The 26,639-nt window shown below is 54.1% G+C and overlaps 1 protein-coding gene across 1 annotated transcript in view; it reads left to right on the forward strand.

Moving 5' to 3' along the window:
• Positions 1-26,639, forward strand: part of LOC131205661 (teneurin-m) — a 126,841-nt gene that overhangs the window by 10,562 nt on the left and 89,640 nt on the right. The gene's annotated exons all lie outside the window — the stretch shown is intronic.

Consider the following 26,639-nt stretch of genomic DNA (forward strand, 5'->3'; position numbering starts at 1 on the left):
AACGTGTTCTAGCAGCGCGCAACTTCCTTCGGGTTCGTTCCGGGTTGGCTTTTCCTCCTCCCGCGTATAAATCTTTTCTGCTCCACTGGCCGCTTTCGCGAAGAAGTCCGCGCCATCAATTCGCCCACGTCGAAATGGGAATGTATGAAGTGGGTGGGTGGGTGGCTGAGGTGGGGTTACGGGTCAAGGGCTACGAGGGAGGCGCACGTTCGCGCGAAGACGCTCTCTCGCCGAGACGCAGAAACCCTCGAGTTCCCCGTTCCCGGTAACTCCTTTCTGCTGGCGTAATGACCCATAATTTCCATCGAAAATGGGCATAAATCACAGTCAGCGCCTGGACCACGGGCCCCAGTCCCGGGTACCAGGACCACACCACCGCCAGGTAACTGACAGCCCGGGCCGCCCGGTAGAGAGAGAGCGCACAGGATCGTAAATGCAATTACGAGCAAACACGAGCCGGTCGGCGTATTGAGAAATTGGGCTGAGGAATACCACCTACGCGCACCTCGCAGTCACTGTTGGCGAGTGAAATATGTCCCGGGCCCTTCACCGCAGGTCCACCGGCCCTCTCGCCCTGCCCGCTCGCTAATCGCTATCATTATCGGCATCGTTAAAACTCTCGCTCGCAAGTTGCGTAAGGATCGGTTTGCCCAAAACTTCATCCCAGGTTGGTGGTCCCATCCCTGGTCCCTAGTCCCTGGTCCAGCCACTAATTGCCAGCTAATGTGACTATCGGGGAGCCGCCGCCGCGGTACGACGTTTAGGTGTCAGTTACGGCCAGTGACAGGCGCAAGACGATCAGACTCTTCGACTTCATTTACACACCCGCCCGTGTTGGGGCTGGGGGCGCAAGTTTTGAAAAGCGCCCCGATAAGAAGACAACAAAAAGACTTTGACAACACGCACGCACTCACGCACACGTTGGCGGCCATTTACATAAACAAATGATAAACATAACCATTATCATAAATACATATCATCTCTCTCGGGCGTCCTATTGTTTCGTCGCCGGCCATCTCTCGGCTACCCTCGGGCTTTTGGCCAGCGTGTTCCGGAATCCGGATTTCCACGAAGGAGCCAGGCGAGGCGGACGAACGAAACGATCAAACACAGCATAGAAAGGTCCGACCGCGGGTAGGCAGTATGTTGGGAACGACAACATAAATAGAGGACACCCGTCGTCGTCGGATACGTCGTGGTCGTCGGAGCCACCGTGGCTTCGGCAAATATTTATGCGCCAGAAACAATATGCACCAGCACCCACCACCACCACCGGGTCGGTCGGTAGCTCCCGCACCGCGCCGCGGTTCCTCTTTCAGGGAAATTGTAAACCAAAGCCCGCATCTCGCGTCTTGGAGGCGATTCGGGGGAAACTCGCTCCCCAGGTGGTTGCAGCCGTTATCGAGCTCTCGGGTTCCTTTTGGGGGATTTTTTTGTTTTGTTTATCTTCTGGTATTTTTTTTCTGTCTTCCCAACCCAAAGTGGGAGGAAGCGGGAGAAAAAAACATGCGCGCGCGCAACATTTTCTTTTATTGACACGCTAATAGAATCAATTAACACGAGGTGTACCACTGAAGCTCTGAAGTAGCTGCAGGAATTAATGTGCCTCCGCGTGCGTCGCCGAGGCTTTATTTATGTTTACTCTTAGCATCTCGTTACATCCGCGCGCACCACATAGCCGATTCCGAGTAGCCGGCGTTCCTCGGGGGCGCATCCTGTTTTTCGGTTTTGAATTTTTCAATCACCAACGGTGTTAACGGTGGCCGGGAAGGAGGCCACCCTTTCTGTCCCGTTTGTTTCGGGGGACCATTTTTGGGGGTCATAAATTTAACTTGCAAAAGATTACGGTAGACACTCACCACTCAATGGCGGCGCTGAGAATATGATGTTCCCACAAGGCACCACAAGGTTTGATGACCTCTCGTCCCTAAGCTCTGGGCGGCGGCGAGCCGGTTGGCGATCCACCCATTACGATCTCCATCTCGCTCGCTCCGTTCTTCATCCTTCGATTTATGGAGGAGCGATCGACTCTTCCCGGGAACTCTCTCTCGCTGCGGACCGGAGCGGGCGTTAAGCCGCTTTCAGGCAATCAATTTTGTCACCGTCCGGCGAGTAATTACCCCATCGGTCCGGGGCCGAATTTGAGCTCCCCAACCGGACCTCCTCGAGGCCTAGAGTGCCGGGTCCAGCACACGGACTCGATTAGCACATAATTTTCACGATTATAAGAAGCCCGCCAGGACGACGCAATCGCAAGCGACCGCTAAGAAGCTTACCAAATGGGAACTTTATGATGCCGTTTCATTTCTGCTTCTCTGGGCGTTGGGCGCGTAAATTGATCCTCCTAAATTTCGGGACCCGGGCCACCATCATTAGCCGCGACCGCCAATAAGTCCCTCATCTCGGGGTGCTTAAGAAGCCTTCGAAACCGCGTGGTTCCACGACATCGCTTCCACCGAGACACCGATTACGGGAGTATTTGCATTTGGCAGGATCGCCACCACCGGCAGCAGCGCGGCGCTGAGGCCATAAATATGGCCATAATTAATATGCTATCGATCGCGCCGATCGCAGATTTGACGTCGATGATTGCGGGCGAGTAGCTCCATAAATTGGTGTCCCCGCGACAGACAGCTGCTTCGAGCACCCAGAAGGTGTTTATTCTTCGGTGGCAGAACGACTCGTCCCGATCGGAGACCAGCGATAGGAGGGCAGACCAGCGACACCTAGCCCGGGGTGCTCGGCTCGGCTGGAACCTAATTATTTGGGAAAGCCGCACGAAATCCCGATCCCTGACGCTTCGCGTCCGGGTGTGAAATTAATTCCCGAGCCGGACAGATGTCACCGGTGGGCCGCCGGAGAGCACCGTCTCCCTATCGGGGGTCCAAGATCTTGCACGTGGTACTGTAACGCATACCGCGGACGACGAAAGAAACACGTCCAGACTTCCTCAATTTCGCAACGATGTTGGGAACAGCGGGGTTGAAGAAAAAAAAAGGTTAGGAGGAATGATGGCCAGTCTTAAACGACCACCAGGGAGTGCGCGCGTCTCTGGGTGGGGTCGGATCAAGATAGCCGCTCGCCGGTGGTGGAATCCATTTCTCCCAATTTCTGGCCCAAGGCGGTGTACTATCTCGCGGGTGTCAGGTTCACTTTTCGACCTCGGCTTTACAGGGAAAAAACCTCGGCCTTTCCCGAACTTATTGTTGCCTCGTTTCTGAATCTGGACTTTGGGTCGGGGCGACCCTTTCCGGAGGGCCTACTACTAGATGCCCTATCAGAGGGTCCAGAATAGCTGGCAGAGCTAACAGGTAGCTAATGGAACACGGCTACCGGGCATAGGGCCGCGTCCGGGTTAGCTCCAAGGGCTCCCCGGCTTAGAAGCGCGGCGTAAATGGAATTTAAGAATTCAATTCTTCTCCCCACAAGATTAGAGCGGCGCCCTCTTGGCCGGGGGCCGGTTGGGCAGCACCCCGGAACGGAACTTCAAAATTACACCGATAAACATTAGGCCTAATCGTGTTTGGTGAAAATGGTTCAGCTTTTGGTGGGGCGCGCGGAATGGAGCTTCACGATCCGTTCCACTTCACGGTCAGCCGGACAACAGGAAACCGAAGAGAAAGAGAGAGAGAAAGAGAGAATGCAAAACAGACCACGAAAAAAGCAAGGCGAACAGTAAAAAACAATCAACTCGACTGAAAGAGGCACAGGAGTTAGACGCGCACTCCGTCCGTCCGAAGATGGGACGGAAATATTTTGACAGTTATGTGATAGTTATGCAGTGAATGGGATTGCTGCGCCTGACCGTGACCGGTGGACTCGGGCCGCGACTTGGCAGGAACTTCCCGGCGTTCTTCGCTGCGCTATCGCCAACATTTAATCAAACCGAAGTGACACAGCGTAAAGTGAGATCGGGATCATTTATCTTGCACTCCCCCCGGGAACGGCCATCGAAAAAAGAAAGTTACGTTTTCGAAGTTACACTGGCTCTCTGGTGGATTGATTTCGGTGTTCCGAGACCGCAGTTCTTCTGCCGGCGGCCGAATTCGGACTCCACGGACCCGGAATGCCTTAAATGAGCCTCAAGTCAAGTCGGAAACAAAAGGCCATGGCCGCGGATTGAATTGTAATTTGGAAACGATTCTAAAATAATTACAACTTCTTTTGGGGCCGCCATCGTCGTCGGAATGACCCGGTTGACGCAGAAGTCTTTATTTATGGCCGACAGGAGGCGGCGTAGGAGAAAGTCACCCCGGGCCCCGCAACTCGATCGTTGGGAACAATTCATTATCATAATTTTATCATTAGCCACGCGAGCCTGCACTCAAGAACCAGCAGTGGGCACGGGAGATTCCTAAACCGAAACCCCTTCGGCCAGGTGTTCGTTCCGAGATGTCATTAGGAGACGCTCGTCCGCCAATGGAAAACACATAAAATAACTAATTACGCGGGAAGATGCAACGGCATCTGGGTGAGCTTCAAAAAAAAAGATCCCCCCTAAGAGTGATGATCCTCTGTTGAGGTCTCGTCCGGACACCTGGACGAGGCAGTGGATTCGATTAATCATACCGTTTAATGAGGATGATGATTTAATTAAATTCCTTTAATCGGGTGCCTAAACGTCAGGCTTAGCTAGGCTGCGCCGGGACCTCAAGACGGAAGTGGTTCTTTACAACCTGACGTGACGGTTTCGGCTATCAGACGGTGCAATCCGAACCCCACGCGAACGATTGATGGATGTTGCAGCTGTCCTGTCCTCTATGTGTGTCGCGCCTTCCCAGGACAGGCCAAGCATTCTGGTGGATGTTGTGACAGAGATCTTACAAATATGGGCCCCGTAGGTGGCCTCATTTTTCCACCAACGTCTTCGTCGGATTATCGGCGTCGATCTACGGAGGACGACTGCCGGGCGGGTGTCTAGTGTCTAACGCCCGGGATTTGCGGCCCACGACCCACGTAAACGTGGGAAGTGACGGGACTGAGCATAACGCAACCTTTCGCGCGCTGCAGATGCAGTTTCCAGTCCCGCCCCGACGGTGCGTTGACGTGACGTGTCATGTCATTCGCTGTCGGTCCCGGCCCGGCTCCGAGCGCTTCCATCAGTCACTGCCCCACGAAGTAGTGGTGGGTTCACGACATCACAACGTCGGGCCGTTTTTAAAGTGGAACCCCTCAGACCTGGTCGCCGGTGTCTCCAAGATTAGAATAGAACCGAGGACCCTCAAAAGCAGAGGGCAATCTCGTCGCCGTCGCCGTCGTCGCTGGTTGTCTATAAATCCGAAAAAGAGCGTTGCGCGAGTTGGACCGAGGCTATCATCAATTTTTATCACCCCCCAAAAAGATTTCCGGACGCATTAAAGACCCAGCACGAACGCACTCCAGCTCCAGGCTCCGGGACCATTTCTCTCGGCGTGCCCGGGTCTCGTGTGGTCGTTTTGTCCCATCGTCGACTTGTAGTGTTTGTTTTGGAAGGCCCATCAATGATGGCAAAGAACTGTAGCATAAAAAGCCCGGGCCCACGGACCCCAGGCAGCATCGGCGGACCAGAAACAAAACCATAAACGAATTGATTTCTCGTCAATGTGTGCGCGGTGCAATAAAATCCCGGACGGTCCGACGGGGGCCGGGGCCATATAAAAATATGATTTGATAATGGATCTCGACGTCGCCGGTCCCCGTCAGTCTCCACAGCCCCGTCCCCGGCATCCGTCATCCATCATCTGGCGGGAGACTCTCGCCGCGCACCCTGCGGACTAATTGATTTAGTAAAGTGTTGCCGACCGTGGCGTTCTCTCGCCGCCCTTCGGCGGGCTGCTTGCGTGGTCGGCCGAACTCCTCCTCAATGGGTCTGATGGGTGGGTCCGCATGTTGTTCGTTCATTGACAGGCGTTCCGAAGACGTTCTCGAGAAAGAAGCGTGGACCGCGCGAACGTAAGACGCGGGAAAGAAAAAAACGATGCAGAAAGTCCGGCTCTGAGTGGATCTATAAAAGTTTTATGTCCCTCTGGGAGCCATCGACACACAGGGGTCCCCTGTCAGCCGCCGTTTCTGGTGCAGAACACAGAACTCCGAAAACCCAAACAAAAAAGTGACCACACGTCGGACAACTTTCTTAAATGAATTTTGCGCGCCGCCGTGGTTTAGAGAAAAATGAAATGGCCAGCGACTTACGTTCCCCGGGCATGTGTCGTAAAACTAACGATAATTAAGTCTCCTGCGGGAATGGGCGATTGGGGAGCTTTGCAACGGGGGGTCCTTCCGTATGACCCGCTGTCCAGTGTCGCGCTACTGTATCTCCTGCCGGACGGTTATCTAACGTTGTTTCTTTTCTTCTCTTCCGACAGGTAAGCGGTTCGAGTGACCGAAGATAAGGATAAAGGGGACACTCCCCATTGAGGGAGACTGTACTTTACTACTCTCCCCAAGAAGTCCTTGCTTGGGTCGTAGTGCGTGAGTATAAGACGCGGTCCCTGTACAAACCCTGAAAGAAGCCGTCTGCAATGTCCTCCGGGCTAGCGCTTCCCTAGGACATTCGACCGACAATGAATTACCCATTTTTCCGCAAATCCGAAGGTGTGTATTCTGCACGTGTTTTCAGTGTGCCCACGCGTGTATGTGTGTATGTAGTTATTTAGTGTGCCCATCGGCCCAGTCAGATTGCTGTGTTTCGTAGTTCTCGGGAAGGCGTTTGTGGCGTTCGATGGGCCTGTGTGTGCATTGTAGTTGTTTGAATGCATAATCGATTATGTTGCTCCGCTTGTTTAGCATTTGGTCCTGCTGGGCCCTCAGGCAGGGAGTATCATCACGCGCATCGTGGACGCAACGGGCTGGATAATGAGCGAATTTAATAACTCCTATTCAACTCCTGGCCAGCGAGTGCCCTGAAAGGGTATTTAAATGCAGAGCTGCGCTGCTTAAAGCTGTTTGAAACGAGACCACAATGAGAGTGGGCTCGTTAGCGGAGCCCAGTCCTTGGACTCCATCCGAGTGGAGCCATTGTATGCACATAAGAGTCCCGGACCGCGGGCCAGCCAGGCCACCATTACTCACGCGGGACGCCCATAACGCCCACGGAGGAGCTGGGACTCTGTTGGACACTTCATTCTTGGTTCTTGGCAAAAGTAGCCACCAGACGACCTTCGCGAGCAGACTGGCCACTCAATTACTGGGCCGCATCGACCGGGTGCCTATGTTGGAGAGTGTGTCCTGGAAGAGCGGACCGAGCGATTGATGCACGCATCGTGTCGCCGGTGTCGCCCGAGTGCTTCTTATTTATGCTGATGACGATGTAAATCTCACCCGCCCTGAGACGCCAGCTCAGCCCCCAATCCTGGGTTCGATCGAGAAATCCCACGAGATGCGGGCGCGCCCTCGAAGAAGCGAGCCCATTAGCGTCGTCCGTCGGATGGTGGAGTTGTAATCTGCCGAACGAACGGTTCCCTGCTCGTTCTTTTTCCACACTTTCCGGGGGTCCTTGTTCTCTCGATGGCGGCGGCGGCTGCGAGGTGGCTACAAAATGGCACTCATTAATCAAGAGGTTCATCAGCTCTACTTCGCGCGCTACTTCATTCATTCGAAGGGTCGCCCGCGCAAAGTGTGTTGCGTATGCGAAAATTCGTACTTTATGCGTGGCGTGGCCTCCCCCACGCGAAGATGATGGCAATAAGTTCAGAACTCGTCCCCACCGCACGCAGCCTGCGGTCCGCATTCGCCTTTTTTCGATTCGGCAGAACCCGGCAGTCCTCTGCTGGCAAGGCCTCACTTCAGCGACAATTTATTTGATTGAGAGAATTGATTATTACGAGATAATGGAATCATATGTGAGTGGGTTCTGGATTTAATGTAAACATTTGTCAACATAAAGTGGCGGATACACCGGCCGGCGCGGCGGGGCTGCTGCAACCGGGAACCTCTGGCGCGGGGTGGGGTCTGAATGGCTGGCGGCTGGCCCATTGATTCGAGTCCCGGCCCAGCGTTGGCTCATAATTCTATTTACTCTCCTGATTGCATCGTATAATAATGCAATATAGCGCGACGAACGAACGAATTCGCTTCCTTTTTTGTCCCGATTCTTCCCGCTTTTAGGGGGGGGGGTGGTCGCCGTTGGTTTTAGGCGCTCCCCGCCCAGAAAAGGGTACTCGTGGCGTGGCCAGGAATGGAAAGAAACATCGAGAAATGGAGAAAAAAAAAACTAGTCGCATTCGGGGTCGGGTTCAGCAAACGAACATCGAACGCGGAACCCGGCTGTGGAGCAGGGGAACGGGAAGTTCCAGACTCCACGCCACGGAGCACGACCGGAGCCCGATGGTCGGGCCTGATCATCAGCTTCCCAATCGGGCAAACAATCGTCAGGATAAATCGTTAGCTCTCGCTGAAGCTTCTCCCTGTCCCTGCAACCCACATTTTCGCTCGCCGAACGGGACGGGACTTCCGGTTTTGTTTCGTGATTTTTATCGCACCACCCTGGCTGGCACTCCTGGCACCACCGTGCACTGTGAAACTGTCTTCTAATCCCGGCACCCGGCGGCAGCTTCACTTCGAATCTATATTTATCTTCGTGACGTGGCAATGGATCAATACAGACCATTGGCTCGGACGCTGAAACGGACCAGACGGACCTCTGGCCAGTCTCTGACCACGGGCACCGGGTCGGGTTTTGAACACGTATCGATGGCCGACGGTGGAACGTTGGAAAATTTACTACAATATAAGATGAAATATTTCAAGGATTTTGTGCCGTGTATGGAGCCCGAACCCGCGGAACCTGCTCCGTTCGCCCATCCAGTGGCACTATTTGTGCAATGCCGTGCTGCCCGTCGGTTGTCGTCGTCCGCGTTGCCTTTTTTGTTTGCCATGTATGCTGGTGCCGCTGCTCTTCTTGGCAGATGCGCCTCACTGGACGCCAGACTGTAGGCCAGCTCTCCTCCGGGCTAACGATGGTGTGTGCAGAGCAGAGCTACCGCATTGCAAGCGGCGGTCGCAGGGAGGAAAAAGCTGTGGCTGACTGAAGAACAAAAAACTCTCCCGACGTCCAGACGACGTCGGGCGGGAGTCCTGCGAACGGTACCGGTTGGAGCCGCGCAACAGGACTAGGAATTTTGCTATGGACGCGCTGGGACTCGGTGGACATTCGTGGCTAGTGGGGCGAGCGACGGAGGTGAAGATAAATATATTTGTTTACCTCGAAGCCGGCAAAGCGACAGGCACTGGCGCGACACGGCAAAGAGCACAACTCCTGGTCCGAGAAGCAGCTGCCGCGCGCGGTTAGTCCGTCCGGGGAGACTGTTGGGTGCCGCCGTACGGCAACGACGCCAACATAGTGGCGACGACGGCAGCCGGTTGAAGACGATGGTGAATTGTTTGCTCCCCGACAAACGAAGATATGCTCAGGTTCTCGCCGTGTGGGGAAGTCTTTGGGAAAAGCCAAAGAAGCTGGTGCTGGTGCAACGGCAGCAACCGCTGATTGGCCCCCCTATTCCTATCCCGGTCTCTTGCCTGCATATTCGTTTAAGGTCTGTCGTTGACAACCGCTGCCTCCGGACCGGTAACGACCGGGCCGGGCAGGGCCGTGAGCTCTGCGGAATGCATAATAAAACATTTTTGGGATCGATCTTTGAGAGAGAAAATTTAAATATTGCCATAACACACACTCATGGCAGGGAGTCGTAGCGGGTTCGCGGCTCGTTAGTGATGATTTCTATTACGCTCCGCCGGCGGGGTCTTTATTGAATCAGTTGCTCTGCTCGTCGACCGTCAATCGGCGCCATGTTTTGGGCGAAGCCAACTGTCAAAATAACGGCGCGGCGTTGTGTCACTACAAATGATGTGGCAACTCTCGGGGGTTGCCACTTAATTACAGCGCAGCTGTAGCAGGGAAGGCTCAGAGATCCGAAATCCAGAAATAGTTCGGAGGATCGTCCCATCGTGGACTTCAACTGCAGGTCGTCCGGAATGGCCGTGACGGGTAACCGTTTTGCTTACCGTTTACGCATTAATTTCGATATCTGCTATGCGCAAGATACGGGTGTAGATTGCGGGAGCGGTTTTATGCGCGGTCCTTCCTGTCGTTCGAGTGGGTTGAGCATAAAATTTCAATCGTCCAGAGGCTGACCCCGAGAGAGAGAGAGAGCGATCGAATGGGGAACCGCCTCCGGCGGTTCGCCGCCGCGTTTGAAAGCTCACTGTTAATAATATGTTTATCTAAATGGGCACTTCCAGTGATTTAGCACGTTTGGAGCTCGGCCGCTGGCCGCATCTGCTGACCACCTTCTCCCCTCATCAAACCCCCTTTTGTCTGCCTTCTTCCCCCCTCCGTACTTTATTATCAATTCTCACCACTTGGCACCTTTTTCGGGGGAGGGTGGGCTGGAGCTTTTGCGCCGCTCCCTGTTAAAGAGCTGCGAGATGACGGTGCGGGAAGACGGCTTCGTTTCTCACGGCTCTCCGTTCACGATGGGGACGGCAACTAGAAACCACGCACCGAACCGCCACTCGGACGATCGCTTCACCCCGATCGGTATGCGGAACATCCTCCCCAACGGGCAATACGGGTCACCGGGCTGCGTTTTTATGGCTCGTTCGCCGCTCGTTGTCCAGAAGGCAGCTAGTAGCTAGGCCGAGCAGCAGAAAACACTAAACCCGCGCTCTGCCGCGAAGAAGATTTCCCTTTTGAAGCGCTCTCCGAGGTCCGGCTATTTAGCTGGACCACGGGTCTCCCTAGTTGGACAAAACCGGCATTAGCCCCATCGTCCGTTGGCCGTCTGTCGTCTGTTGCAGCATCGCATCGATGACAGTTACCGGCGATTCATCTGCCAGTTTTCGCTTCGACACAAACACACACCCACACGGATCGGATCGAAGATGAATGCCGCTTTGGGTATTTTGGTTTCGTTCTTCCAATTCCGTTTTGAGATGACATTTGGCTCATTACTTACCCGGCGTGTGTGATCGGCGATCGCCGTCCGTCCGTCCGTATCGATCGCATTTCTTCCGACTTCAATTGACCGATTGATGGCCGCCAGGGTTTGACATTTACGTCGGCGGTGCACTGGCTACCGTGGGTCTCTGTTTCACGATTCTCTCCGCGGAGGTAATTAAAATCGGGTGGGGCCCTCTGGGGAAATCAATGACTCGACTTGGGGTTCCAGAATTCCGAAAGGTACGCTCCGGAATAAAATTCATCTCCACAGTCCAATTAGTCCACTAAAAGTTTGCTCGGAGTGCGTTCAACCGCGAGCCGTCCTTTCCGGTGGCCAGGACCCGTAATGTATCATACCCTTTCGTTTTGTGGGATCGCAAAGTTTTCCTTAAAAAAGGGCTCTCAATTCTTCAGCAAAGTAAAGAAGAAAAAAAGTGATCATTTCGAATGGTTCGCTGCGTTTCCGGAGCACCAATTTTTGAGAAGTCACACAGAAGTGTGTGACCCCAATGATCTACGCGGCCTGTCACGCGCGGCCGCGGTTGTGGAAGGTTGTTGTTTAATTACATCCCGACATCCCAGATGGCGCACTCGCACGGAAGATGGATGCTTGCCCGAACGCACGAATATCTCGGGGGCTGGTGGTGGGCACATCATCTTCGCTCCAAAATGTCATCAACCGCCGCCTGAGTGGTGTCGTTTAAATATAGAACGTGTTCACGCCAACCTAATGACATCCAGTCGAGCCACTTTTGCTTTGTTGCTCGGTATTTCCAATCGGATTTTCTATTCCAATCCCGTAGGTCGACACTAAATTTGGAACTCTTGTTGTGGGGAGCTGTGGAATTTGTAGAACCCCGGCCGGTTGGTCGATGTGGTCGATTTACTTACTGGCGATGTGCTCTCTCCAGCGCCGGGCCGGGCCGGTCCGGGCAGCTGTTCCTGGAACATTCCTGAGAAGATTCCTGAGAACGGAAACCGACCAAGTATCACAGATATTTTTCGCCCTCCTTATGAGGGCACGGCCACCATCCGGAAGATGCCACCAAAAAACGCTCCAAGAGTCGAACGGCCGGCAGCAGCTCATGCTCGCCACACAAGCCCGGCGTTTGATTATAGTCATCTGCCGCACACAGGATCACAGGAAACCCGATACCGTGTCCTTTTCAATCGTTCTCGCAAAGTGACCTTCCACAACGAACGGTCCGGCCTAGCGGCGGCCCTACTACGGATATGGTAGACTGCCTGCTCACATCGTAATCCTATCCTTTTGAAATTAAAAGAAAACGAAGGAATTACCGGGCGGCCCACGGCCCATTCGTTTAGGCTCGACTCACCCAGCCGTCTGTCTGTGCACGCGTGTGTGTTTGTCTTTGGAAATACTCACTCGGTCTCGATTATAGTTATTAATTTGAATAATGATACACTACCTGAGGACTGAAAGACCTCCGGCTGCCGGGAGCGCCGGGCAGGTCAGGACCGAACATGTGACCGAAACGCCCTCATTCCGCTCATTGCTCACGCTTGAGAACCGAAACACAAACACAAACGTAGAAAAGGGCCTGCCCCCGAGAAAGGCGGCGGCTGTGGTCTTGTTGGGTAAAAACAAAACCCAACGGCACAGAATAAATTGTAACGAAATGAAGCGAATGCGCCATGCCGCACCCCGTGGGGGGTGCCGTTATGTTGCACTGGAGCATGAAATGAACGGCACCGGAGCCGGGGTCGGCCCACGAGAACGAACCACCCGACACTTCATCCGTGTAATTTTCAAACGACCCGCAGCGAAGATGTCGTCCGAGCACCACGGCCTCAAGAAATTGGTTGCCGATGAAATTTTGGTTGTCCTTTGCATTATAATTAGTTCGGCAAGGTCGACCGACCGGTCGTTGGGCCAACCTCCGATCTGTTTGCTAACGGCCGCTTCGGGTGGGCCCAGAATACCCAGAAATTCGGTTCACAGTCTCGGCTGGAGGCAGCCAAAGTGTCACTCAACCGATCGGGGCCGTCTTCAGGTGCGAAGTTGCCGAAGAAGGCCCTCAAAAGTACACCAATCGCGCGGGGGTCACCGGATTGGTCGATTTGTTTCGGAACCATTTCGGGACGCTACAGTTCAATTGAGGAGCGCCAAACTATAGTCAAAAAATAAACATTCGACAACCGACCACCATCGGGGGCTCAACAAAAACCTCAACTCACGGGAAAATAGATGAACCGTCAGTTTGCTTAACAAATTCAAACCCCCAAGCGGAGGTGGCGCATCGAATCGTCACTTCCCGCGCTTCGACCCAAGGGGGACCCAGTGTCCTTGGTGAAGAAAAAACTTGCATAGGCCGGTTGAGACAGCCGGTCGACGTTCGATCGAAAGGGTGTGAAGTTAATTGAAAACTAATCGTAAATAGTACGCGCATGACGTAGCCGGAGACCCGCGTGGAGGTGCCAGCATGGGCACCGGAATCGATCGGAAAGCAAACATCAAAGAGAAAGATTCATCGCCAGGGGAATCAATTTATGGACGCACACAACACAGGACGTGAGGCGTGAGGAGGTGGGTGAGGTACAAGCGGGGCCAATGATGTGCCCATCATCCGGGGGTCCGGCGATTTATTCCGGGGGATCAGTTGGGATGAGTTGATCGTTTATCAAACAGCGCCCATAACAATTCGACTCGCGATCGACTGGAGTTAGACGCGGAGAGCAGGAATGGTCTCTGAGAGAGAGAGAGGGAGAGACGTTAGGGGGTGGGAGGCCATAAAGAGCGAGTTTCTCAGCGGACAACTCCCGCCACAAGCTAGGCGCGCTGCGGGAGAATCGCTAATTTCCAAAAACGGAGCATAATAAACCGTCCCATAAATCATGGGCTAATGAATTTTTCCCGAAAATGGAAGAGATGGAACAGCAATCAAGCGGAAGAGAGCTGCGGAGAGAGAGAGTGAGAGTGAAAGAGACCCCTAACATAGCTTTCCCCTGAACGCGGCTATAGATGGCGTCTGGCGTCGTCGATCGGCTATTAATTATGTGTTCTCCCCGTTCAGGCGATTCCCATATGTTCTCGGCCCGGCTGGGTACGCCCTCCAGTCAAGTACACACTTGACGTCGAGCGGGAACAGGAGGACAACAACGAAGCAGATGTGCGCGGAAGGTTCTCCCGCCGCCGGCTGATGCCCTCTGGCCCCGCGCGCTCTCTGTAGGGGTCACTGCGCGGTATTCCCTTTGGGTCCGGTGACGATCGTGCAAAGGCATCGCACTGTGTGACAGTAGAAAACCCGAGTCCGAGTAGCCGTTTGTTTACATCTGTGCGCCAGTGACACGCCGAGTTGCCCGCTGTCCCGCGCGGAATGTCAATCGTGTACCGGTCCTTAACGGTATCTGCCGGTTTAGGGCGGCTTTTGAGTACAAACAGCGCCTGTGGCCGGCCGGCCGATCGACCCGATCAGGCGAGCCGCGTGTGTGTTCTGTATATGGAAATTGCTTCATTAATCATTTCCCAATAATCGACCATTAGTTACGAGCGTTCGAGCTTTCGGGCCCGCCTGGCGAACCTCGAAACTGACCGCGAAAGGGTCGCATAGCTTTTGGACCTGGAGCTGAACCTCTGAGCGAACCGATCGAGAAGTGGATCGAACCTTCCCACATCGAGACTTGGGACTTTTCGGAGCACAGGAAACATAATCCCACCGCGGTCCGGCCGGTCCGATGGGACTAACCTATAAACGACAGCCAGCAACGATCGTGACTGGGAAGGTGACCCATTAAGCCCCCCGTAACTGGCCGTTGTGACAACGTTTAGACACGTAGCCCGTGATCGTGAAAATGCGGTTCCCAAACACGGACCTCCGCCAGCTGAGACTCTGAACATCGAACCGAATCTTCCCATCGCTCATTTGACATCGGAGTTTAACTAGATTTTCGGCAGACGGCGATCGTTAAGACGCGTCGAACGATGATGATGAGCCAGCAGGTGATCTACGCTTCGGCCGCGGAAAAGCTACGGAAGAGAAAGAGAGTGAATTAGTGATGATTACCACGGCGATACTGCGGGAAGAATGTCCAAATAATGCGGCTGGACATCCGGTGTCGATTATGGTTTGTGTGGCGTAGGCCACTCGCTACACGATGATGATGATGATGATGATCGTCGTTGTGGGACGGTATCAACGGTTGTGCGTCCCCATTTTAAATTTTCTCCAGGCGGCACTTTCGCCAACTTTATCCCAAAAATGATTCCCAGAGTGATCCAAGTTGATGGATCGTCCCAGTGCTCTCGGTAAAAGTAAAATTGCCAGCCACTGGCTGGTAGTAAACAAACAAAAAAAGGCGAACGAACGCTGTCAAAATCTCACCCAGCAACTCTCGGATGACGTAGTCGGAACTCTACGCTCGGTGCGTGGCACTGACAGCGTACCGGCAGCGAGGTCTTTAGAGAGGAGGGACAGTAATTTTTTCGCCCCTAGCCTTGCTAGCTAACATTAATTAAACTGTCAATACCGATTGCCCGATACGCGCGGGCGCTCGCGGAAAACTAGGAGGGCCAACAAAAAAGACCTGAGCACCGCGCGGATCCTCGTCGGTGACGTTTAAAATGTTTGGCAGCGTGAGGTTTGTGGAAAAAAGTGGGAATACGGGGTCTCATCCGGGGGTCTCGCGCTGTCAAACTTCTTTTCATTAGAAAGTTCCGCGCGAGTCCGCAGTTAGGTCCGCCGGTCCCGCGGCCCTCGGGGGCCAGGATGGAAAAAGTTTTCCGGATGCTGTCTCGGTCATCTTTTGCCTATTTGGCTCGGCCCGGCGGATGGACAGGTGGACCCGTGCGCCGGTTCCGGAGTCAGAAGTTCCCCGTGAAGCCGACAAAAAACGGATCCGCGGCGATAAAATAAACGATAAAAGTTTCGCGGTGTCCAGCCATTCTTTATCCGCAGCCGCAGCAGCAGCGTCGATGCCGGGATCCCGGGAAAAAGGATTTAGAATGTGGACCAAGTTTCCGGGAGCGGGCACGCGCCCGACTCGGACTTGGGCTCCGAGGACGCAGAAGTCATAAATGCCAGCAAGGCGACCGAGGAGGCACCCCGGAAGCCGGCACTCGCCTTGCCGCGGTTGTGGTCGAGGCTTAGGGACGAAAACTATGTTGGGATGCGCCGCAGTCTCTGGAGGGAAGTAACGTCCGAATAAAACAAATAAATCTAACCTCCCGGGACCTCCCGGGTGCGGGTAAACCGCAGACCCCCCCTGTTCTAATAGTGCGCTACTCTATTAGCGTTGCTACGGATGCAGCCGAATTGACCACCTTTTTTGGGGCCAACACAACACAGCGGGAGCAACACTCCACTCCACTCCACTTCAGGGCCTGTTGCGCCAATCGCGGTCGTGAACTCTAACAGCGCACCCCGGAGGTGCTGACAGGCGTTAGCGCTCGGGGAAAAACACAAGATCAAGGAAAACCCAGCACCCAAAATGGGGAGCCCGGAAAGAAACGGAGTTTGACACAACCCCGCTCGCGATGGAGTTTGAGATTATCCAAACGGAGTCCACGTCCGTTCCGCCGTTCTACGTCGTTTTATTTATGTCCCGGTGTCAAAGTTTAATGGTCTCCCCGGACGGACGGGCGGACACTATCCGCTGCCACTGCCGCCGAGCCGAGGAAAACTCAGTTAAAAATTCTAATGGGGTTTTCCCGCTTTCGCCGCGTGCTGATGAGATTTTCCGACTCATTTTCTATCTTCATCCGCTCACGAGCGCGTATGAGTTTGGGGCATGTGGCGAGTGCCAGCTGTTGGACCGGAGTCGGAGCGTCTTAAACCTACTTCTCGAACCCGAAGAAGACCCAACAACAGCCAGTCTTCTTACAATTCCTTCCGTTGTTTTTGTTATGCTTTGATGAGTGGATTTTACAAGCTGCGGATCAACACGCGTGGATTAGTGAGTGGCGGCGGTTCTACTTCAAAATTTCTCAACCTTTCAACCTCGTCGGCACGTTCAGTGTGCGCCACCAGCGAGTCCAGAAATAGCAGTCCCCGGAGCATCTCTTCTTGTAGTTGGAGTGGATCGAGAAGTGAGCTGTTGTCTGGCCACCATTTTTGGTCGCCTGCAATGGGGGCTGTATCGTTCGTTAATTTCACACACTTAATCAAACGAAGCTGGCCGGAAAACAACTTCCCGCCGGGAACTAGTGAAACCGCACGCTGGAGAACCGCGACCATTTTGCAGCCGCAACATCCCATTTGTTTTTGACATTTCTATCAATGGCCCGTTTGGGGCAAGATTTATCGCCCTCCGAGCCGAGGCAATCCCCCGAGACACGGTGGAGAGCTTGGTTGGTTTTCCCAGCACCACTAGATACGAAGACGGCCAATAAACGGACGAAAGGACCGCCACGAGAAACGGGTGGGAAAAATGTGTGCGTATATTTATGCGCCATCGCGCCACCGAGTCCGACCTCAAACAAACGGCCATTGAAAGCCAAATAAAGCCTGCAACAAAGGTATGCCTAATTTAAGGAAGCAGACGACGGCCACATCCTGACGGGTTAGGTCGGTCAAAAGCAAACATATTTCATAAATTGTATTATATTGTAATTTTCTCAAGACGACCCGGTCGGTCCCGGCCGGTGAATCGATAAATCATGTGAATCGCGCTCCAAAGAGGACGCCCGCCCCCCTCGGGAAGGAAAGATGAATACGAAAACCCCGGGGTGACCCTTTTGACATGTGTGTGCCGAGTGTGCGGTGCGGAGGTTAAGTGCGCGTAGGAGATCCCACCGATTGCTCTGTCAGACGGCAATTGTTAGTCTCCTTTTTCTTGGCCCTCGGCAATTCAAACAAATGTCGCTAAGGGACCCCACCACCAGAGCGCACTCCTTTTTGGTGGCAACGGCCAAATGTCATTCCACTCCAATAAATCATAATCCTTTCGTAGTGGAAGTCGTCGCGAGGTCCTGATTGGAAACCGAAACTCTAGAGCAGTATTTGCGGCATTTGGCGAATTCCAGATCCGGACGGAAAAAGACACCCAGAAAGCGAACTGGATGGCAACCGTGGGTCGCAACTCGCAACTCTACGTCTAATTGCCTGTTATTCGGGTCTAATTTAATACGCCGCCAAGGGGCTGGCCCTGTTATCTGCACCCTGCTTGCGATGTCAAGTTTTCGGATCGAAATTTCCATACGCCCCAGCCCGGCGATGGTGGCCGTCCGCTCAGGAGCAGTCGCCAAGTCGCTCCCGCTTCGTGTCCGCGAAGAAGCATTTTGATTACTATTATTGCGTAAATCGAACCAATTAACCGACCGCAGCTACACAGAGCACAGACCCAAGAAGGGGAACAATCCATTACCCTCCCCGCCCGGTATAGGCGGGTGGGCTGGTGCTCCTCTGTGTCCTCTTCCGTTGCTGCGCGAACCGCACTTACGAACTGCTGGTCCGTGTCCCGGTCCCGTGCGGGTTGATGCGACAGAGTGGACCCGCCTCAGCCCTGCTCGGGGTCAATGAAAGAGCAAAGAAAACAAACAATGGGCAAGAATGTGGCAGTGGGGTTGTTGTTGTTGGGACCAGGCGCTGGTGGCGCCCTCTGGTCGGTGGGGGCCTCCAGGGTCCAGGGAGGTACTCGCGACTTGCGCGTAGACTCAATTATCGCAAGACAATAGACAATATTCTTCGCCATCTTCGCCGTACTTCCTTTCGTACGGGCCTTATGGTGGCCGTCCGTACGCCTTCTTCAGACCTTCCTGGGCCAGCTTCTTGGGGACGCTCTGTAATATCATTACACCCAGCGCACCGCGCACTTACGGTGCGAGCTTCATTTGGTGGGTAAATATGCAGCTTGTCACGGTCCGGGTTCCGCGTGTGTTTGTGGTAGGACCCGTGGTCCCCGTTACCACCCCTATGGAGGTGACATTTCATTTATGCAGTGCCCACTAATGTGTGTTGAAATTCCAGAGGAGCTAACCTCGTTCTTTTCTGTTCTTCCCTTTGCAGGTTCGTATTCGTGAGGCGTAAAGATATAGAGCCGTGTGCAGCGTGGATCGTTCAGGACCATCGGCGTCTTCCGGGTTAATCGACACTCTTGGTTCGAGATAGAGAGAGAGAGAGTACTAATAATTAGGACCGTGGTTGGACCGGTTGAACCGGATAGAATAGTAGTCACGTCAATTGACCAATTGGCCGACTTCTCGATAGTCTGCAGTTCAATTTTCCCGATCGCGTAGCTTTTAGTTCCACACAAAAAATTGCTCCCACAATGTTCCCAGTATGGGTGAGTGTGTATTGCTTTCTAGCGTACGTTTGTCTTTTCTGTGTCTTTGTTCTATTGTTTTTCTTCCCCTTCTTCAACGGTTGTTTTATTTAGATGGTGCCCCAAAAGTACCAACCCTTCTCTGGCATCGTGCTTTCTTGCGACTTGCGAACTCCATTTCGGTACTTCTTTCTCTACTTCTTCGACACTTTGTCACAGTTTTTCTCAACTCACCTTCTTCTGGAATGTTGTTTTTTTTTTCATATGTTCTGTTTCTGTGTGCTGTCTCGTAATGTCCCGTTCCTTGTTCGTTACACCCGGTGGCCGTTAATGCCTGCAATTTTCTACTCTTACGCCACGGTTTGTGATGTTTGTTCCCTGTTTTTACACCATTTATCGCGCGTTTACTGTCCGCTGTAGTCGCCCAAACGGACGGCAGTTAAATTTGTACAACATGTTGCAGGCGGACCGAACGCTTGCCTGGTGCTTTCCTTTCGCTCAAAGGCTCCCCTTTCGTGAGGGTCCTTAGCCTAGCGCCAAAAGGGCAACGTACTCGGACGACAGCAGTGCTGCGGCGTTGCCGATAACCCATCCTTGAGCCCGAAAATATCGTTCCCCCTTCGTGCAAAATGTAACGAAAATAAGACCAAATGAAGTGAACTAATCTGTTCAAATATTGTGACAAGCGGTAATCTTTTTCGCCATTTATCAGTAATCCTCGGTGCTCGGCCCAACCCGGCCTAGAGTGATTCTTCCGTCGTCGTTCCTCGCCAAGAAGTTCCGTATGTAGCTGTATCGGGAAGCAATTTCTTTAACGCTCCGCATAGAGGGAGCGCGCGTGCCAGCCAGTGTACGCCTCCCTTCCCGAACGGTTGAACGGAATTCAATTTGCCATCGCCAAACTTACCGCTAAGGTTGGCCAGGGCTGCTATCTTTAATCTCCCGGCACGCCAAAGGACACAAAAAAGTCAATAAATAATGCAAGGCGCAGCCAGTCCGGTCCCCGGGACATGATCACGGTTGCGTGAAGGTTAACAGTTTCCAACGAAACGCTCTCTCTAGCGCCAGGACGACGCCAGGACGGTCGACGATGTCCGAACGGGCGAATGGCCGGACTTTTGATCCGATTGTATCCGATTGCGGCTACCGGGGGGTTCCGGGGGAACCCGACTCCTTTCGGGATGTTGTAAATAAATAAACACACATGTGTTTTCTCTGTGTGTGCTCTCCATGCCTTGGCCGCCGGTCGCCGTCCTTCCGAAGGAGGTTTGTACCCGAAAACAAATAAATAGAAATCAATTTTTATCAAATTTTTCGGGTCCGGGGTTTGGACGTTCACGTTCCGTAATCGCGATGTCGTTGTCGCGTGTTCCATCATCGTCCGTTTGAAGATCGAAAGCCCCTCCGCATGGTGGAGCAAGGATAGCAAAAAATGCAATCAACCTTTTCTTCCCCGGAACAAACGGAATCCTCCAGGGAGCTTCGGTTCGGTTTCTTTGCCTTCCTCCTTCGGATTCCGAATCTTGGGACGGGACTTGGAGAGCGATTTCTAGCCGATACCTGGCCCCCCAAAGGTAACCTCGGAATCCCTTTTCTTGCATTCCAGTGCGCCTTAATGGTTGTGGCGATGGCATAGGGAAGATAGGTCCGTTCCGTTCCACAGTTTCGAGTGGCGGTGTTACATCATCGACGGAGCCTCGAGGAGGCTCCGGTTTTGGCTGCTGACTTGCCTTTAAACCTAGGACCACCTTGTTCATAATTATTCTGATAACGCCATCCCCCAGGGAGCCACCGGAGCGATTGAGCGCACTGTGGCGATAATCCGGTTCGGGGATCACCGTCTGCTACGGAGTTTGTCTCCGTGCTGGAAGCCCGGCTCCAGCCGGGAGGCATCGGGGGCCCTCGTCCTGAAATTTATGGTCGGCAGTTTGTAAGCTCTCCCAGGCACACCGCGTAGTTGCGGCGTGGAAAGAAGTACTCCAGAAAGTTTCCAGACCTGGGGAGCCAACCAGCCAGCCAGCCAGCGGGTTGGACTTATTTGTAAATTTCTATAGGCATTTGTTGTCCCTTTTTTTCCCCGTGTTGTCATCTACCGAGCTGTACTAGGTACGGCCAGGTTGCATTACCGCGTGCGCGATTCTTGTTATTTCCGATTCCACCGGGGATTACTCAACGACACTGTGAGGAGCATACCCAGGCAAACCTTATCAACCTCTGGCGGGCTTCTTGTACGCACCGCGGCCGCCGAGCTCTCCATTGTCAGGAGGTCCGTGAGGACGGGAATAAATTGACTTCTCGCTCGGGACACGAGCCAGCGGTGTTGCTTCAATGAAATTCTGAACGCAGCATACACAACCCCGCGTCGGCCTCAATTACAAACAGAATTCATTAAAAACGGACCGAGAACGGCTTCCGTGCGACGGCGGCCAACATTCCCCAAAAGAATTGAACAAATCGCGCGCGCTAAAGGAGCGGCCTCGAGGAGTTTTGTGACCGTCGTCGTCGCCGTCGTCTGGTGCCATACCCTTGCCTTGCGTTCGCTTCTCTGCATTCTTGATGCTGTTTGTTTTTTTTTTGTATCGAGTCGCTCCTTTTGTTGTTCCTTTTTAAACCTCTCGGCGACCGAGAACAGAAGTGCACGTGACCCAACGCCGCGGGACGGACACACTCCTTACTGGACCTTGGAGGCTCCGGTTTTTGTGGCAGATAGAGGGGGGTCATATAATGACCGGACTGAGGGGGGTCGATATTGAACGGTCGGCCGGCCGGCCAGGTCTGCATACAAACTACAACGACGACGACGACGACGATAATTAATAGCTGTCACCTGGGAGCCGCCGCGCGCCAACTAATGCAAGCCGCGTAGTTGGGACTTTTTTCTCACCCCGCGATGTGTGGCCGGGAGGCCCCCAAAAGGCGGCATTGACGAGGACACACATCCCGGGGAATTGCGACATGCCGTGCATGCCTCCCGTGGGAATCCTGTCCGTGCGGACAAGACCGGAATTACCAATCTGGGTCTGGGTCTTTTCGATCGATCGATCGCTCGAGCCACCACGATAAGACGGCGGCCGCCGGCCTGTTTTGGAGACGCCAAGACTTCTCCAAGGTAGGCACCCAACAAGCTCTCCCCCAGGGGAATACTTTCGCAGGAGACAACTGGGACCTTCGACAGGCATCCGGTGGTCGATTAGAGGGCCACTGATTGGCACCACATCTTGAGAAGGGCTCGACGACCTCCTCGAGTCGGCGAGTCGCCGAGTGGATCGAGTTTATCGAGAACCGTTGGCCAAATTTGACGGAAATGAGATGCCCCACGGTTTGCGCGGAATCCCGGCCTTTCCGGGGGTTAGCTGTCATGTAAAAGATGATCGGGTTTTGTCCACCTGTCAAAGGTGTCAATCGGGGGACTGCGTGGCCTGCGCCCCGCTTGACAGGGCAGCAGGAGATTGGTGGACCTCAAAGTTTCGCGCCCGCAACTTCTCGGAAGGCTCCATAACCCCTTTCGCGTTGACCACGCCGTATCCTGGCAGCTGTTTGATGAGGGTTTGATAAAGTTCGCGCCCGCGCCTGCCAGGGCCGAGAACTGTCATGTGCAGTGCGCACTCCCCAAAAGGTGCTCGCCGGTTTCCGGTTTCCCGGGGGCGGCGCCCCGGGGGGTTAAATGGTCCTCTGTATGTGTGCGGGTCTCCATTTTGTAGCGACTTTTGTCGCCGTCCTCGCCGGGCGTTGGAAAATGCAAACCCGTCGGTCCGCTCCGCTGACAGATGATGATGTCCGCGTAAGCTTCACCGTAACACACTTGCCATTTTTTACCTTTCAATCCTTGCCGGTCCAGGGTCCTGCTGGCTGCTGGTGAAGGTTTACTTTAGCACGTGACATGACTTTCGTTGTCACGTTTCAAACGCGCGCACGGACAGGACGTGCCCCCGGTGCTGTTACTGCAACCCGGCGCCTGTCTCTCACTTTCACGCAGGGCCGCCGCAGGATGCTGCACCTCGAACGCTAGGGGCCGCGCTCCTGGAAATTGAGCTTCCGTGGCGAATGCACGTGGAAGGCACGCCGCGTGTGCTGCCGGCTTTTAACAGAGCTTGAAATTCGTACACGTTGCCGGAGCGCGTTGCGTCACGCTGTCGATGCTGCTGCTGCTGCAGCGGATCACGGACATTAGGCACGGCGTCCCGTTTTTGCCCCGTGTGCACTCTCGGCGCATTGTGTCGGAGAAACGGGCAAAAAAGTGGAGGAGCGAAAGAATGAAATCCAGCATTCGGAGAGCCAGAGTGTGTCCGAACGTTGTTGCAGCATAAAGTCCCCCAGTCCGGGTGTAGCGTCCTCTCTCTGTGCCCATTTCTGGTTCCCGAGCGCGGCTCCCATGTCTGGGATTTTCCCAAAAAGGGAAAAACTTGTGCCCGGACCGCGAGCTACCGGTGGGGACCGGCGGTTTTCTGAGGACCGGCTTCGTGAGGTGAAGTTCCCTGGCAAAGTAGCGAGGGATGGTGGCCACCAACATAAACTACAACTACGCTTATCATCTTTATTATTGTTATTATATTGTTCAATTTCGGACGAGGACGAGGGACCGGTCGGGACCTGCGGCCTATCGGCCGGGAAACCGAAAAAGGGAACCCAGTCGAGGGATGGGTGAGCCGTCTGGAGGCCTCGGCCCTTGGGTTACAATTCTGTTGTGAAGCTGCTGGCTGCAAGATAGCCATCTTCTTTAGGTCCAGGATTCCTGGTCCGCTGGACTTGAGTGGACTCGACCAGAACCTTGTACCGAAATCACCTCCACTAATCCAGAAACATCCATATCCGCCGCTGGTTGCATCATGCTGGTTTCCCCGATAGGGAAATTGATTTTTTCTGCACTCCACTGACCCTGCGAACAGCAACAGCGACTCCTGCAACACCCTCACCCGGTGGAACGAGGGACGTCAAGCACCGAATACCTTTCAATTAGCCACCGCCCGGCCGTCCCGTCCCGTCTAATGATGGTTTTTGTTCATTGATTTGCGAATTCGCGGGCCCCCGAACCGTGAGCGTCAGCCAGGACCGACCGCCCGGGTTGGATTGTTTATTCATTCTCCTGTCTGGCGGAGGTGGATGGCGGGTTGTTTAGTTGTTATTCTTTGCATTTATATTAAATTCTCTGCACTCGGCACTTATGCGGCGGGCCGTTAGGGACGGCGGCGCATACGTTCGCCATGCAAGGCGCGCCCGTTGCGTGCCGAGAGTATTCAGAGCGTCGTGTGCCGGTCGGTCGTGTTGCCATGTTTGGCGGAAAATTGGATTCCAAGAGCGGCCAAGAAATCGATCGGCAGGGTGATGACAATATCAAGGCCCACCGTGCGACAGAAGAACGGGGAGCGCTTAGCGGAGGGATTTGTGGATGCACCACCACCGGGTGGGTTCTATTGTCAATTCTTCCCTGAGCCGCGCGTGTGTGTCCGTGTCCGGGACTACTGCAGGACAACTTGAGCCGCATGTAAATCCTGCTCCCGGACCGTGGAATATAATGTCCGATCCGACTGGAGTTGCCACGAGAGAATATTCAACAACGACGAGTGTCGTGCCAACGATTCTGTGGGAAAGCGGGGACTTTGCTGCTCTCTTTGCTCCCGGTGGCCGTTAGTTAATCGCTTGGCCCTTTTACGGGATGGGACTGGCGGAAATGCTGAAGAAAGTATTGTTTTGCCTCGCAACCAGTTCTTGTTCTGTTCAGCTCCGGAACGCTTCCGACGGTGCGGAGAAGTAATGAACCCGGAATACCTTGACGTCCGTGGGCGCGCTCGGTGTCCAGGCTTTCTGTGTTGGGCGCATAATTATTACCTTCAGTTCTTCTTCGGCTCGGAAATCGAACCGAACCGAATCGGAGAACAATGGCCCTTGGAATACTTTTGGGCCGGCGTTTGGGGGCGTTGGAGTCATATTAAAATATAATAACAGACTCAGCGTGACACCCGAAAGAGGAGACCCCGGACCCCGGAGCCGGGTCCTCTGCTCGGCTTTCATCGAAACGGCCATCGCATCGTCACGCTGCTGCACGGTCCCTTAAAAAGGGTGCTCATAAAAATCATTCCTCCATTTTGTTGTCGCTCTCTCTTCCTTCCCGGGGTCCTTCTCTGGGGCTGCTGGCGTGGCTGGCGTGGCGTGACTGTCCAAATGATCGAAGACACACGCAGGCCCGCAGGCCGAGGCCCGGACCGAAGCGGCGAAAGTGTGCGTGGCGTCTTTAATATCCTCGTTCGTTCTCGAGCGTCTTACATAAAGGTGACAAAATATTTTTATTATTCTCCCGGAGTGCGCACCTGCCGCAGACGGGAGAAGGAACCGGTGGTGAGCCTTGACATCTGACGCACGGTGGCCCTCTGGCTGGGTGGTCGAAGAATCTGGCACCTCCTCCGATGCTAATGGAATGGCGTCAGCACCGGGCGTGGGATTTCTGGAACCTTTTTCGCCCGACCCCGACAGGTCCGACTTGCGGGTCTTATAAACGAGTCAAGAAAGATTCCTGTTTATTGGATCATTCCGGCGCCCGAGATCCCGAGGCCGCCTGGTAATGGTTCTTCGGGACCTAAAAAGGCCGGTTACGTGCAAACCGATATCCTAGGGAGCTGACCATACGGACGGAAGATGGGCCGACAGCTAAACGACCCCACCGGGCGCTCGCAACGGCCGTGTTTTATGACGTTCCCTCTGCGTTTCAGCAGGACCCTCACGTGGCCGGGCATCCTCGAGAGCTTGTAAGAATGTGACCCTGTTGTGTCGAGGCGAAAGGGCATCCGTTCGATTTGGGATCGATTTCTCAGATGGCTCCCGGTCCAGCTCCAAAGGCGAAGGACTCCCGAGAGCCACTGGGCGCACTTGACATAAATTAAACCAGGACTCCCACAACGAATTATGGCGCACCGGCTTGAGTAGGTGTATGTGTCCGGGTGATCGAACACCCCAATCCTTGTGCTATGGCCGGCCCTTTCACACCGAACGAGGGTTTCCACCCAACGAACGCTTTGAAGTCCCTCGAGACACACTTTGTTTGGATTTTTGCCATGCTTCTTCGGCCACTGCGCCAGGGACCGGATCCTGAGTCGTCAGATTGTTTCGTCGACGGCAAGTGGCAGGTTCGATCCGGGTGGGCACCACCACCCCGAGAAACCTGGGCTTATCTTTTCCGGTCCAAATCTTCGTTAGCTGTCTTGGTTCGTCCTTTCTTTTTGTTGCCCTCCGCCCGATGTCCGATGGCGACGTGGGAATCCGCTGGGAAAAGGCGAAAGGCGTTCGCTCCTCGATAGGACTTCGAATATGCGATTCGTCCGGCAATAGCTCAACCACGCCAACCGTGTCCACCGCATTCTCCCCGACCCACCGAAGGTGAGGCTCTGCCCTTTTGCGGAAAATGCCAAAGCCACCTCCGGCCGCGCCCAGCCCCGAAATATATTATCTTGGAGCGGAAAATGAAGAAAACAATGTGCAGGACGAGTCCCGACGAGTGTGCGCTGCGCGA

This window comes from Anopheles bellator, chromosome 1, assembly GCF_943735745.2.
Source record: "Anopheles bellator chromosome 1, idAnoBellAS_SP24_06.2, whole genome shotgun sequence".
NCBI classification, from domain to species: Eukaryota; Metazoa; Arthropoda; class Insecta; order Diptera; family Culicidae; genus Anopheles; species Anopheles bellator.